At 34.9% G+C, this 17,073-nt stretch overlaps 1 pseudogene; it reads right to left on the bottom strand.

Annotated features, from left to right (window-relative positions):
• Nucleotides 1–13,913: 13,913 nt before the first annotated feature.
• On the bottom strand, nucleotides 13,914–14,437 carry LOC110580629 (annotated as a pseudogene).
• Nucleotides 14,438–17,073: the final 2,636 nt, after the last annotated feature.

Here is a 17,073-nt window from a genome sequence, read left to right as displayed (position 1 = left end):
TCCTGATGACAACTCTCCACAAAAATATTTGTCAAAGCAAAAGGCTTTTTTAAAAATGTAAGTCATGTTACTTATTTTTGCATGTGTTTTTCCATCACAGAACATTAGCCTTCCTTTTAAGATAATAATGATTATTAAAAATTAGCACCGTGCCAAATGAAGGGTCAATAGCAGGCAAAAATCATTCAATTTCCTGAAATACAGCAGCTTTGGTATTTTAAAAAACTGCTGATTGAGAGTACTAGTAAAGAAAACATTCTGACTTAAAGATCTGATGTCGTTTCCTTTTTGGAAATATATATATATATTTTTAATGTTCAACGATTTATTAGTTGCATATAACACTCAATGCGTATCACATGTGCCCTCCTCAGTACCCATCACCCAGAGGAAATATTAAGTCTTTATTTGGTAATAGCCCCTGGTCATAGGTTGCTTACAGTCCAATGCGAGCATGTGGACTAATGACTGTGGCAAAGTCCAAAGAACACTAAAAAGAAAGCATTGTCTAGCAGAGTTAGCAAATTTCAACTCAGTACACCACTCCATAAAGGATGAGAAATTCTTTGATAAAACCGTCAAAAAGGCAGTTTATCACTTATCATTTATAGACATCTGTCAATGACTCTTCCTCCATTCATTCTGAAGTCCCACCTGGCCTGCCACTCTTCAAAAATTACTGTACCTAGCACCTATCAATGTTTTGGAGGGTAGTGGAATGGTAGATAATTGATTCTAATTTATTCTAAAGACACTGTCATAATATTCAGAGTTAATTATAAGGGATATAATTCAATGTTGTTTATCATAGCAAAAATAAGGACACAACTTAAAATTTCAAAAAGAGGAGCCAATTGTACAATGGTATATTCAAGAAACAAAATAAGAGTAACATAACATAATATTAAGTGTCACGGAAAGATGTTCAAAATACATTGATAGGTGAAAAAATTATCAATAGCATAGACATAAATGTATATATAAATTTAGAAAGGTTTACATAAAGTATTGAAAATTACTAAGGACAACGAAATTATGAATGATATCCTTCTGTTTGTTTAGAAGTAGTTTTAGCTATCTAAAATACACTTGTTTAGAAAAAATATTTTTTTTAAAGAATTTACAATTTCCTTAAGGGCTTACATTCGTTAGCCAACACAAATATCAAGGTCTTCATAGTTAAGTACAGTGTTACCTGAATAGTTGTATAGTTACTTGCACCACGTTTATTTTGACAGAGAATTTTGGAAAATACGATTGCTTAAAGTGGAGAAATAAATCTCTAACAGAGAAATTTCTGATTCCTTGACCATCATTTGGGGACAATCTTTGGAAGGAGCTTCCAGGAACTTCTCCAAAGATCTTTCTTATAGCGCAATCTGAGTCACTAGTCTTATCTAATGTTTAAGCTTCATGGAGAAGAACATTTGAAGCAAAGCTCTGGAAGTGGAACAAGCACATGAGCTGGCCAATGAATGCAGGTGGTACAGTTGGAGGCCTTTTTCGGATAAGACATATTGCAGACTCAAAATCAGATTTGGTGCTTTTAGCCATAAAAGATCATCCTGCTTTTTTAGTAAGCACAAAAATCTAAATTTTTCTAACTCTTTTGTCCTTTAATTTACTCACTGTGTAAAACTATAGCAGGATAAAGAGAGAAATTATTTTATTACAAGTTGGCATTAGCTCTACACTTAGGGAAAGAATTGCCACTAAAATTAGGAACACTTTGATAAAAGTGTGGAAGAAAACAATGAAGAAGGGGGAAAAGAGATTTGAGGAAATTTAATATCTCACATGGTGGAATGGTAGCTGAGTTAGGAAGAAATAATTCTATGTGCTGCCAGATTTTAAAAGGAAGTCATGTATTTAACTCAGTCTACAGGCATGTGGGGTACAAAGATTTATAAGCTACACGCCTTACCCCCAAAGGAGTATCCAGGCATCACAATCTATAATTCAATTTGTAAGTTGTTCATCAAACTGCAGTAAGTTACTGGAAACATTGAAAACCTAATGATGAATGGTCTTGTAGAAAATTAGAAAGCTGTATCATCTGAGAAAGCTTTTTACCTTTCTTGCATTTAGTAAAACATGTACCTGCCTCTGTAGTTGCCATTAGGTTGAGGAATAACAGAACAAGAAGCCGAGTGACATGGTTATGTTAAATACCAGCACCCTAAAGTGTAGAAAAGCATGGATTTTTCTATGTAGTATGTACTGTTCCCCAGTCAAACAGATTCTCTCTGGGTCTCTGTACTTCCAATAGATTTGGGTCATATTACACAATTTTTAGTCATTTTTTGGCCACAGATTTGTTTAAATCTCTGTGCTACTTGTACTATGAAAATAGTTGTACTTAAATCAATATAAACGGATTCACTTTTTAAAATGTAACTCTATTCTGAGCCATAAAGATCCATGAAATCATGCCTTTGATGTACAAATTGCCTTTTTCTAATACAATTAAGATAAACATGAGTGTTAAAGAAAATGTTCATCAGCATGTCATGTAAAAAGCTGTATCACACCCCATCAAGCAGCAACACAGCTGAGACACTAGGACCGAACACCCTTGAGTCACACTGCCTGTGTCCCGATTCCAGCTGCCCTGTGATTCACAGCTGTGTGAATGCGGATAATCCGTCTGTGCCTGTTTCCTCAGCTATACTTACTTTTCCGATTTTTCATGATAAACAAATGATTTAATATATTAAAAGTACTTACGGCAAAACAAGCCTTTTATGAATGCTAGTTGGTATCAGCTATTATTATACCACAAATTGGGAGTGTTCCAGGGACTGAGAATAACTAATACCCTCCCTCAGGGGTAATATCTATTTACAACCGAGAAGGTAATGCCCTGAAAAGACCTGGGATCTTTGACATATTCAATGAATGTGTTGAGAGTCTGTCATCTGCAAGACCCCATTCCAGAAAAAAATGTATTTCAGCACTGCTCCAGGAGGCATGAGCCTTGACAGTGAGGTCACTGAGAACACACGTACCTTTGTCTGACTGTATCTGGTGAAATGAGAGATACTTCAAGATGTCCAAGGGTTTGCTTCTTTGCAAACCAAACAGAAAGCTTCCTATTCTCTTACTGATTTAAAAAGGAAAAACACAAACTTCACAGCTTAACCAAATGACCTGTGAGAACTCACTCATAAACTGACTTGTACAAAGAGGAAAACCTAAAATGCCAATCCTTTTGTTTATATCACCTTTCTCTCTTTATTTCTCCATTCACAGTTGCAGCTGATGGTGTAAAGGCAGCGTATTTCCTGCCTAAGGCCAAACTCCCAATGTGTTTGTGTTCGTAAACATCATTGATTCACTGAGTCACTTAGACTCCAAAGTATAATTTTCTGAGTTTGAACATCAGGGTCTAGACACAATAAAATGTAATCTCAAATCTCATTTGTATTTGAAAGTGATTGTATAGACTTTGCATGTGACTGTACATTTAAGCAGTCTGAAAAAGAGGCTAACTAGTTAGGTGAAGCCTTAGGTGGGAAATTCTATTTCCAGTTTATCATTACTATTTGTTAAGAGCATTTCTGATTTTGGATAGTCATAGGGGAAAACACATACACACAAAACCTCGAAGCCATAGTTCTCAAGCAAACTTGAGGAAGGGTGGGAGCAGCCGGCCTCTCATTATACAGCTATTTCCCAACAGACTCTTCAGGCATACAGAGGGTCTTACTGAATTTGAATGCACTGTGTACTATGTTTCTTTCTTACTAAATCATTTTGCCTACTCTACAGTCTCTGGTAGCAGTCTGCTCTTTAAAACACTACTCCAAATAGTTGAATTAAGAAGTACCCCTCTTGACTACTTTGGGATATAGAAATATGAAGTTTTCCTTCTCTGTGGGAGACTACGATATAGTATAATAATAAAGTCCCATGTATACACATAAACATATAATTACACATTACATATATGTATGTATGTACATATACATATACTATGAACACCGTGCCAGGGCTTAACAGACCCTGGAAGATGAGGCATGTTCTGACTCCCCCTATCTCATCTTGTGCCCCTCTCCTCTTTACCCCTTGCCTTCCAATCTTTAGGAATTGCTTCAGAAATCGCCAATCCTCTTCCTGGCATTTCAAGGACTTTCATATATACTGTTCCATCTATTTGGAAGACTGACACCCCTGCCCCACTCTCTACCTGGCTACTTCAAACTCATTTTTGTTCAGAGCCTAGCTTAAATAGCAGTTCATTCATTCATAAATTCCCTCATTTATTTATTTATTCCTTCAAGCAATAGATGTTTACTGAACACATGCTAAGTGCAGGCACTGTGTTAAACCTAGAGTATGTGAGCATAAGAGATGAGGCCTGCACTTTCGTGGAGCTTATAATCCAGTGAGAAAGAAAAACAATGAATAATTACATACAATCACATGTAACACAATTATGACAACTGGCTTAAAGGTACACAGGAGAATTCTATGAGAGAGAAAAATTTTTTTAAAAATCTAATTTATATGAGCCTGGGGTGATTTGGGGGAGGAAGTTTAGGAAGTCTTTTGAAAAATGGCAGTTAGGTTGAGAACTGAAAGTTAAACTGGACAAATGACAGTGGGAAGAGCTCTCCAGGTACAGGAACTAGCATAAAGACTCTGACCACCTTTAAAAGACCAGTTCCACATTTTATGTTCTCAGTGAATTCTATTCTCTTTCGTAACATAATTACAACAGTAATGAAATAATTATTTGTAAAATACTTGCTTCTTCCACGAGACTGCAGCATGCCCAAGATCAGCAATAGTACCTGCCTTGTTCCCTGCTCTATCCCAAGCACTGAGCACAGTGAGGGCCTGATCCGTGGTGAGGAACAACTGTTGGCCAATCAATTGTTGGTTAACAGTGCCCATGGGCTGAGGAGGTCAGGATGGAGATGCTGCACTGTTATTTTTAATCAACATTGAAGCCCTAGTCAAATATATGCAATGTAATTGGTTCCACTTCGTCCATTAAAAAAAAAAAGAAGACTGAAGTGTGCATGTTGGGGGTGAGGGTGGGCATTATTCCAAAGGGGAAAGATCAAAAGTGGAAATACTGGCTCATTCTAAATTTGCATATCACTCCAGGTAACAAAAACCACCATTTGTGTTGTTATTTCCATATAGCACAATATTCTTCCGGCACATAGTAGGCACTCAAATATTTGTACAAAGAATGATAATGAATGAATTAATGGAAAACACTGTTAAAGTTTCCACTTCATTTATTCAGCAATACCCATTGAAATTTACTATGTACATGGAGTTTTGCTGGGTGCTTGGAATACACAGGTAGATCACAAAGAACTCACAGTACTTAAGGAAAATCAAGATTAATAAAAGCAGTGAGGTAAGTGGTAAAAAAGCTGTAACTAACCTACTTTGTGAGTTGGGAATAGAGAGAAAAGCAGAACAGCTAGCTATGTTCAGGGTGGGTAACTGACAGTCTTTTCAAGAAGTGGCGAGAGTTGCTGTGTTGCATAGGACCAGTAAGAGTTACCCAGATACACAAACAAGAGAAGGGCATCCATCTCAGCTATGTAGAATTTTAGCCGTCAGTAATAAAGACTAAATCACTTGGCTCGTCAGCCTTTCCAGCCATATGGGAATTATCTCCCCAAAATGATATGTGCTGTTGAATTTTTCAGACAAAGTTATTTCATACTGACTTAGATTAATGAATTATCTACTTTACAACTGAAGATGAGAGGCTTAACTCATTTGATACATAATTAAAGGATATGAATTGAGGATAGAAATGTATTCCTTAAAAAGAAGGTAATTTTTTGTTTTCGTTTACATCTTCAGTGAACTGTGCTTTCTTTTAGACCTGAATGGATTCAGGGAGGAGTTTTTTTCATGGAAGAACATTTCCAAGACAACAACAGTAGCTTGAAATTTACTCATGACGTTAAAATTGTGGCGAATGTGGCAGAAATGATTCAATGTGACTGAGACCTGTTTGTTGTGAATTGCTAATTAGTATAATTATTAACATTCAGAGAATTGCAAAGCAGGAAATTTTCAGCCTTGACTGCTTATCATTCACATGACAGAACTAAATTAAAATAAAATAACACAGCCACAGAATAAGTAACAAAATGTTCTATAAAATTTCTCAGGAAAAATGTATTAGAGAACTATAGAAATTATTCAGCAATGCAGATTGTCATTTTATTCCATTCCTATAAAATATTTTTTAGATATTTCAGGGATAGTGCTTTGTAAAAAGGAACTTCTACAGAGGCTGTATATTCAATTCCCTCCAGATCACAGTGCAAAGAACATATCTTCAGTATATGGTCTTTCTACCAACCCCCAAATATCCTTTATTAAATATAATGTTGAATCTCCTTTATTGCTCACACAAAAGCTGAGAATTGTATTCCAAAGGACTCAATACATATTCTAAGCAGAAGAAAATTCATGGAAATACCCAGGCATGTTGGAGACTATAAAGAATTTTTACTTATACCTATTGGAAAAGAAAGAAGAAAGGGAAAAGCACAGTCATACAAAAAAAATCCTCACACAAGTACTTTGAAATTGCTTTCTATCTGAGATTCAATTCAAAATTACTAACTAAAATTAATACTTATTCTTAAGCTGGGAGTTGAATCAAACCCAGAACAGAAGTCTGATTTGGAGTAGTTTTAATTTAAATCAAAAAGTAAATTCAAATCAGTATTTTTTTATTTTGTTGAAATTCTTTTTGAACTAAATCCAAGAAAAGAATTACTTAGGTTCAAAAAGCAGCAGTTAATGAGGTTCACACCATCCACATCATATCTGTGTGGCTATGAGAATAGATGCGAGATTTTTGAAAATTACAGCCCTCACAGTATAAGAGATAGTGAGACATATCAAAATGAGCTGGTATGACTCTCTAAAATGCCTTTGACCCAGCACGTACATATATAGTATGAATTTAAATATCCCAGCATTCATTTAGGGCATATTAATAAAAACACAGTTTTTGGAAATACTGACTAAAGCATCATCTTTTGTATACATAGCTTTAAAAACAGCTTTTTTTTATGTAATGTAATTAATATGTAAGCATATTAATTATACATTTTAAAGTTGATAAGGCACTACTTCATTTATTTACCCGTTTATTCAACATTGACTGAGTAGCTTCTCTAGGTACCAGAAATACAAAAGAATGAACTAGAGCTGATCCCTGCCTTCAAGGAGTTTTGATCTAGAAAACACTCAGCATCCATTCTTATGGTAATCAAATGATTTAATGTCCTAGTTAATATGGGTCAGACAATAATAGAGTAATATCATGAACTATCTCAATTTATTTTTTCATCCTTGGGCTTCAAACTATAGCATAAAGGGCATGGAGACTGTTCAAATGATAATTATAGTTCGAAAATAGGATTTTCACACAATCATAAAGGATCAAGAAATATCTAGGTTTGAGTAAATAAATATTATTAAATAATAGTCCCAATATAATGAAACAACCATCAGAGGAAAGTCTTTGAGGGATGCCTAAAAGAATTCAGGTACAACCCTGAACAAAGAAATAAATTTAGTTAGAATCAGAATAGAAACAATTCCCTTAGTTACATCTGCCTAATGGTATTACCATTTTTCAATTCAGAAGTGAAAGTTAAAAGCAAATCATTATTCTGAATTTATTATAAATTGTCATATAATAATATGTATAGTTCTCTGTAGTATGTCTTTATCCATTCTCAATTAAACATCTCTACTCTCTTTATATAATCCCAAATTTAAGAAACACTTCAGGTGCTCCTGCAAACAAATGCCTGGCTCCCATTTAATCAGTTTTCAAGCTTCCTGTGCCTAGCACAAGCCTTTCTTGTTACAGACTGATACTATAATGGGGGCATATTATTTCTAAATGCTTGTCTTACAGCTTTGAAATTATCTAGCATCTTATCCAGTTTTGCTCATGGCTTTCCTTGAAAGACATCAGGGCGCCTGGGTGGCTCAGTCATTAAGCATCTGCCTTTGGCTCAGGTCATGATCCCAGGGTCCTCGGATAGAGCCCTGCATCGGGCTCCCTGCTCAGCGGGAAGCTGTTTCTCCCTCTCCCACCCCCCTTGCTTGTGTTCCCTCTCTTGCTGTGTCTCTCTCTGTCAAATAAATAAATAAAATCTTAAGAAAAAAAAGAAAGACATGTTCTCTGTTCAGTAAACTGCATAACCCACCCATGCATGCACCCCAGACAAAAGAGGCAAACTGTGAACACTTCCAAGGATTACAACAATGTTCACAGATATATATTCAGTTTTTTAATACATTCTTACTTCAATAGCATTGGTACTCAGCTTCAACCACTACTCATTTCACTGGTTTTCATATCTGTCTTTGTTGAATTTAATCTGAGTCTCTTGGTTGTCATCATGCAGAGGCTAATTTAACCTTTCCTTTATTGTGAACTCCATACAACATGGAGAGAGCTGTCATCAACTTTTACTCCTTGCACCTAAGAAATGAGATGCTGCAGGGAAAGATTGAGATCTATGACGGTTGGTTCCTCCTGGAACCAACTGAAAAATCATAATCATAATTCAGTATAATCAACTGAAAAAAAAATCATATATGCACCCTGTGGTAAATTCCTTAATATGTGATTTGGTTTCTTACTTATTCTTTTTTATTCGTGGTGTTGTAAAACGTCAATTTTCTAGGGGAAAACTATCTTTTATACTCTTCACTATTTTCCATCTTTTTTGTCTTTCTACCTACATTCTTCGTAATTTCTTAACTACTGTCCAGTTCAGTAATGCTGTATTTGGCTATACTATGCTACTGCTGAAACTATCCACTCATTTCTTCATTTTGGTTATTGTATTTTTATTTCTGGAATTTCTATTTGGTTCTTTTTCAAGTCTGATATTTTAGTCTATACAGTTTCCATTTCCTGCCAGAATTTTCTTTTTTTTTTCCCTGCCAGAATTTTCAAACATGGATTTCTTTTCATTCTTAATCTGATGATTTATCATTTCAATCTGTGTTTGATATTTTAATATGTCAAGTTTTTGCATATATGTGTGTTTTTGTGTTTTTTTTGGTTTTTTTTGGCCTATTGAGTCTTCTGATTTCCATACATGATATCTTATTCTTTATATGCTTACTCAAATTTGACAAGTGCTAATGCCTGTGATAGGTGCAATTCTAGCAGGAAAGACAGCAGATTTCTCGTTGGAAACAATGCAAACCAGAAGGCTGTGGATCAACATCTTCTAAGTAATGAAAGAAAAAAAGCCTGTCAAATTAGCAGAAATACCTTCCAAACATTAAAGCAAAATAAAAACACTTTCAGATACACAAAAGCCAAAATAATTAATCACCAGCAAACAAAAAATGTTAAAGAAAGTCCTGCAGGCAGAAGAAAAATAATACGATGGAAATATGAATCTATACAAAGAAATGAAGAGCACTAGAAATGGAAATAAGTGTATAAATTTTTTTATATTTTACATTTAAAAATCTCTTTGAAACATAATTGAATGTTTAAATAAAACAATCACAATAAATTGTGGGGTTTATCTGTATCTGGGGAATATCTGTAAAAGAAAAATCTATAACAAACAGAATAAAAACTGGGAGTAGAGGAATAAATTATTATAAAGTCCTTATTTGGAATGTAGTTTTATATGATAATGTGTAAAGGTTGGTTATGTATTTAAAGATGTGTACTATATACCTTTAAAAAAAAACTAAAAAGTATTTCTAGCAAATAAGTATAAGAGATCACAGGGAATCATAAAAACATTAAAAAAAGTACTCAATCCAAAAGAAAGCAAACAAGGAGAAAAGGAGAACAGAGGACAAATGTGACAAAGAGAAAACAATTAGTAAGATGTCAGACTTAAACCCAACCATATTTATTAAAAATATTAAATATAAATAGTCAAAACAATCCAATTAAAATAAAAATTTGCCAGACTGGATTAAAAGACTCAGTTTTATGCAGCCTACAAGAATCACACTTTAAGAGTAAAGAAACAGATTAAAAGTAAAATAATGGGAAAGATGTATTCTGGCAACCCTAATCCTAAGAAAGATGGAGTGAGTATATTAATATCAAAAAATAGGTTTCAAAGCAAAATATATTATTAGGGATAAAAACTAATCATTTCATAACCAAAAGGGGATCAATTCTTCAAGAGAACATAGCAATTCTAAGAGTTTATATACCTAATAACAAAGCTTCATAACACCTGAAGTAAAAACTGAGGCAACTACCCTAGGCAAAGTAGATAAATCCAATGGAAGTCAAAGATTTCAATATTTTTCTCTCAATATCTGATAGAAAAAAGGAGACCAAAAATCTGTAAGGATATACCAGATTTGAACAAGACCATCAACTCATTTGGCCTAATTGGTGTTTACAGAACACACTGCTAATAATGGCAGAATATGTATTTTTTTTTCAAAAACACATGGAGCATTTATCAATAAATCATTTGAGAGTTTAGTAGGTTGTGTGGAAAAATGATCAACAGATAAAAACATGTTTATATGCACCTAGCATACATTTTAAAAATATAATTTTTTAAAATAACATTTACAAATATATAGGCATAAGTGTAAACGAATAATAAAAATTTTATATAACCTATTCAGAAAAAAAAAAGGAAATTTGTGAAAAATCACTACAGAATGCCTAATAAAGAGATACTAGACACATGAATATTTTAAAGTGTCAGGTTTTCTCAATATAATTTTAAATCAATTTTATTCACAACCCAAATAGATTTTTTTCAAGGAACTAGACAAACTGATACTAAAAGTTATACAGAAGAGAAAAGTAAAAGGATAATGAGGAGAGTCTTGATGAAGAATAGGGTGAAGACGACTTGCCTTTTCACTTACAAAAACTTCTTATACAGCCATAATAATTAAAGCTGTCTAGTATTGCTAATGCAGTGGTAGAAAATTTCACTATTGCTAGAGTTTGTAGAGTCCTGAAACAGATCTGCACAATAAGCAAACTTAATATATGAGAAAGCTGGTATGGCACATTACAGGGAAGTAAATAAGCCTGGACAATAGGATAACCGTAAGAGAGGACTGAAACAGAACTGCTACTGTGCATAATACATAAAAATCAATTCACAATTAGTTAAATACTTAAATATGAAAGACAAAATTTTTAGCAAGATGCAAAAGCATCAAATGAAGACAATAAATTTGAGAAGTAAAAAATAAATTGATTAGCAAAAGCCTTCATAAACAAAGGATGTGAAATTCTAAGTTAATGCAATCACCATAAAACAATTTAGTACTATGTCACAAAGCTCAAAATTCACATAAACTACAATCCAGAAATTCCACTGCTAGGAACTTTTGTACATGTGCACTTGGATACATGTACAAAAATGTTCATACTTGTGAAACTAGAAACAAGTTAATGTTCATCCACAGAAGGCACAGAAAAGCTGTACTATATTCCTACCGTAGAGTATCATATAATCATGAAAAATCATGAACTACAGCTACATGTAATAACATGGATAAATCAAAGAAAACATTGCCCAAATCTCCTAAGATTACATAGAGTATGATATGATTTTTCAAGCTCAAAAGAAAGCAAACTAAACAAGTACTGTTCTAGGGGCGCCTGGGTGGCTCTGTCAGTTGAGCGTCGGACTCTTGATTTCAGCTCAGATCATGATCTTAGGGTCGTGAGATCTGGCCCCACTTAGGGCTCTGCGCTCACTGGGGAGTCTGCTTGAGATTCTCTCTCCCTGCGCCCTTCCCCCTGCTCATACTCTCTCTATATAATAAATTAATTAATTTTTTTAAATGTACCATTCTAATTTTTAAGTAGTGTTCATATATTTTCATGTTAATATCTGCATCAAAACCTACATCTGTTTTTATATGCACTATTGTATATTTCAAATATTAAAAAATAAAACTTGTTAAAATCTACTGTCTTCATTTTAAAATGATACTCAGCTTCAAAAGAACTGATTAAGTTTTGCCCCAGCATCATTTTCTGCAGTCAAAATGGATCAATGTCATCTACCTTCAGTAACCCTTCCATTTTTTCTGCTCTTCACTGAACCAACCTCATCCTATTATCATTCCCCTTATAGCAACGGCCATAAAAAGTAGAAGTTGCATTTAAGTAGGTGTTGCACATTTGGGGAGGATTACTTTCTAAATTTTTCTTGTTATTTTACTGTTAATATATCCCCAAACCAAGTGAGGTGTTTGAATAGGAGTACTCTTGCTGACTCATTTTAAGCACATAGTCAAAGCAATAATGCCTCGCAATTTATTTCCCATATGTATAACTTACTTTTATCACATTATTTAGTACAGAGCATTTATTCTATCTTTTGGGGATCAGATAGCTAATTTGTGAAAATCACCTTGAATCACATGTCTATTTCCAAAGTGACTATCAACTTTATTCAAATTAAAGTAGGTCTACCTGAACCAAACTATCTAATCAATATAGAGCAAAGAAAGCATCTGGAATTGTAGGTTCTAGTCCTAATTCTGCCACTAACAAGCAACAAATTCTTATTCAAATTAATCTCATATTCCAAATCTCAGTGTTGTCATCTGTCAATAGAAATGTAGGTATACTTCTCCCTTAGGTAAACTACCTAATTCGACTTCTAAAATAATACAAATTGTCTAATGAGTTTTTTGTAAAAATAAAAAGAAATCATCTTTACAAGATACAAAGAGATAGTGTTTGATACTTAGAAATTATTAGCAGGATTGATACTAAATATTTGGCATAGTACCTAAAGTCTCCTTCCAAATACATTCCCTGTACTGCCATGTATCCATTACTATCCCCCTCTCTCAATTTTGAATTCTAAAAATCACACACACTCACACACACACACACACATTCAGTAAAATAAGAATACATGATAATGAAAAAGCTTCTTTTCTTTTTTTTTAAATTCTGATCAAAGCCAACTTTAATTTTTTATCTTCACACTTAACAGGTTATCTGATGGCCACCAGTTTCCCAATCCTAGCATTGGTTACTAGCTTACATATCTTAAGGTAAATTCTTCTCATTTACATAATGTTTAATTTCCATCAGTTTTAATATAGACCAGTGTAAATACCATTATTGAGTGCTTTGTATGAAATTCAGTATTCTACCGATCCCATGTACTCGTGGGATAGAACCAGGAGCTTCCACCTTTTATGCAAACTTCAGTGGTACTGTGTAGACCAAGGCAATTTTGCTTAGGTTAAGCAGGATTTATTTCTCTTTGTAAGAGAACCCTCTTGCAACAGGTTTAATCAGTTCTCCTAAAAATGGTGTCATTCTTTCAAACTATTCTTTCAGAAGCAGCAGTTACATAAATAGAATATTGGATTCAACCTATGTGGGCCCTAGTTAACATTATTCTGTATATGATCATGATAAAAGATTAGGATATTCTTCACATTTCCAAACAAAATCCAATTTAAAAAGCTCGTTCCTACCAAACCCCTAAAAACAGCCATTTGAGAGTAAACCAGTAGAGCATTATATTGCCCCAAGGAAGCTATAGGTTTCATTACATGCACCAACAAATCTACATGGCTAGCTTCTGCATTCCACTTTTATACAATTTATGTTATACATATTATACTAAACAGCATTTTAAACACTGACATATAAACTCCCTAATAAGATAAAGCAAAGACAAAAGCATTTATCTTATTAGAAACAAGATACACCATCACTTACAGTCTTCAAACATGATTACACTTTAACTTTCATAATTTGACAATGCATTCACGGAACAATCTGCAGACAACTCATTTTAACAGGCAAATTAAAGAACGCTTTTAAGCAGACATGACTGTCCTAAATTATTTATTAGGTAAGAATTTTACAAACATTACTCATACCAGCAGAAATGGTGGAGTTAGAAAGTATTGTGTCTTCTCCATGTTGCATGGTGAGAACCACCAATAGTGTGGTGAACTTGTGACCCTTTCTAAGGCCACAGCTCCTAAGACCTGCAGATGTCAGCCCTCACATCTCCCTGTGCTTGTAGGCTGGTTTGGTGATCCACTGGGTGTCAGGCTTTCTTCTGAAAGTTTTATGGAATGGATCAATGAGGATAACCTCAAAGGATTTGTACATGGAATCTTTGCCAACCCAGTAAGAAGTCAAGACTCTCATAGCCCCACAGTGGCGTTTAGTTTACTCCTCTGCAAACGACCAAAGGCTTTGGGCAAGCTTTAGCTGGTTAACACCATGACAGACAGGCTTGCCATAGATAGCACCCTTAGGAACTGGGCATTTACAGCCACAACATTGCACACGAATCCAATATATGATGTAACCTTGCCTGGTCTTGCACCCCAGTCTGCAGGCTTTATCGGGCCGGGAGGGGCCAGGGGCTCTGTGAAGCACAGAGAGCTGGTGGTACTGCCAACAGCACATCCTTTGAGCTGATGGCTGCCACCAGACAGAAAGGAAAGGGCTAAAAGCTAGTTTTCTTGTCAAAAGAAAGCACATAATCAACAGGATGTGTGGGCAAATGAAAGAACTGATAGAGAACAGTTATATGAAACGTGGGAGATGTCCTTTGAGGATCTCAAACTCTGGCCTTCTTATCCTTGGTTAAGATGAGGTAGAGAAAGGGAAATAGGAATCTCTGTTTAGTTTTATGATCTGGAGCAGAAAAAAACATGTGCTTTTCTTCCTATGGAATAGAAAGAGGGACATGGCAATTATTTTAGCAAAGCCTACCCTCTCCTGTGATGCCAGAACAACAGACCAGCAAGGCTGAATAAGAGGTGTTGGCTAATGGGCCTGAGCCTCATCCCAGTCTCTTTGAGGGAAAATGGTAAGTAGGGAAATATGATAATGCTAAGGAGGGACTGGCAGGCATGCAAAGGCCTGGGCAGGGAGAAGGAGTCAGAGTACTTATATCTGACAGTTCAAGGCCATGGCAAGACTGTGAAGAACAGCACATGCCAGCGTAAGATGATAAGGGCCAATTGAAGGAAAGTATACCGCAATCAATTATAGAAAACACCAGAGGGTGGCAGTGAGCCAGACATACCTTCCTTCAGCATGCCATGTACATATACATAGATATTGCTCTGGGGGACGAGAGGTATAAAGAATTTGATTTCACTGAGTCATCATTTCCTTAAAAAGAATAAGTTTTAAACTAACGGAGGATGGGTTATATTTATCATTAAGACTAAGATTCCCCATATAAAGTGGAAACAGGAAGAGACTTGCTAAGTAAATTTCTACTTATCAATGGAGAATTAAAGCATTTTTAAAAGATATGTTTACAGGAATTATTATTATTATTATTATTATTATTTTCATTACTTTTGCCATCAGATCCCTTTTAATTCTCATGTGCCTTGAACAGTTTCAACTAAAACCTCAGCTATTTAAATCATACAGAATTTACTTCTATTCAGGGTATGGAAATCTGCAAACAATATCATTCTCACAATAACAACAATAAAACAGCCAAAAAGCTACAATATCGTAACTGTTTTTGAGTCCATCAGAGAGTTGAAGTTTTATAGTGAATGCATTAACGCAGAATCCCACTGTAGGAAGTCCCATTTATCCACGTTATAGGAAGCCTGAATTCCAAAGAGAGACCAGATTCTTCAAAGGCAGACAAGGCAAGAGCCTTACCCATGGCAGAGAATAGGGGGAGGCAACCACCATACACATGGATACAAATAAATCACCTAAACTTTAACAAATTATTAAAAGCCAAGTCTGGGCTAAAATCTCATTCTGGAACAGCCAGAAGCCAGAATAAAAATGCTCTCATTCTGGAGTAAATTTAAAAAACAATCTTGGTCCTAAACTTCTATAATGACACAAGCCAAAGTCTTCAAATTCTAAGGCAGAATGTGAAACTTCTGCCCAAGACCAATCACAGACACAAGGCAGGGTTTGGCTACTAAGGAGTGGGTTAAGGGTCAGGAATGCTAAGAGAATGTCACTCATAGTGTCCAAATATAAAGTGCTTATCTAAGCCTGGAGGGTAGATTAGGGCACTTACTAACAAGCAACAGCAATCTACTGGTAGAGGAAAAGCAAGAGTATATGTATTTATATCCAATAAATATCTGAAAGCTGCAGGTAGAGCACGAACACTGAGAAATACCACCACCATTACAGTACTCTCTCTATGGGTACAAGGCGGGAAGTAGCAGCCTGCTGCTAAACAATTTGGAGACTGTGGTAAACTGAATGTAATGATAGCACAAGCAACTCAATCCCAGTCCAACTCCTGACTATAATGACTCAACCCTTCCACCCCCCCAAGCTAAAGTCCCGACAAAAAAGGTATACCTATTGCTATGGCCTAGGATAAATACTATTTCCCTCTGCATCTTCTGTTATACACATGATGTCTGGAATGCAATAATATTTGTGAGGCACAGAAAAGCAAAATCATTGTCAAGAGATAAAGCAATCAAGAGAACCAGACTCAGATGTCAAAACTGTGAAACAGAGACTTTAAAATAACAATGATTATAAATTGAAGGATATAATGAAAAGGACACCACAAGGGACTAATGGAAGAATTCCAGCATAGAAATGGAAAATATGTGAAAAATCAAATGAAAATGCTATAAATAAAGAATATAATATCAGAGATGAAGTATTCCTTGGATGGGCTCATCAGCAGATGTGACAAAAATGAGGAATGAATCTGTAAACTTAAAGAAAGGTCAGTAAAAATTATCAAAATGTAAGGATAGGAATGTGGGAAGAGAGAGAAAGTTGCAGAGAATTAGGAGATGGAAGAGAATGAGAACATATATATAATAGCATCAACAATATTAAATACCTAGGGACTTAATGAGATAATCTAAAGATAAATCTAAGGATAAATCTGATAAATGAGATGTAAGTTATGTATACTGAAAACTACAAAATACTGATGAAGAAAATCAAAGACCTAAATAAATGGAGAGATACACCATTTTCTTGACCAGAAAACTCAGAGAGAAAAGTAAAAAAAAAAAAAGGTTGGGTATAGGTGAGGGGTAGAATTCAAGAATTGTGGGGAAATACTCAATATTCTA

Source organism: Neomonachus schauinslandi, chromosome 4, assembly GCF_002201575.2.
Source record: "Neomonachus schauinslandi chromosome 4, ASM220157v2, whole genome shotgun sequence".
Taxonomy (NCBI): domain Eukaryota; kingdom Metazoa; phylum Chordata; class Mammalia; order Carnivora; family Phocidae; genus Neomonachus; species Neomonachus schauinslandi.
This window is presented reverse-complemented; position numbering and strand designations above follow the sequence as displayed.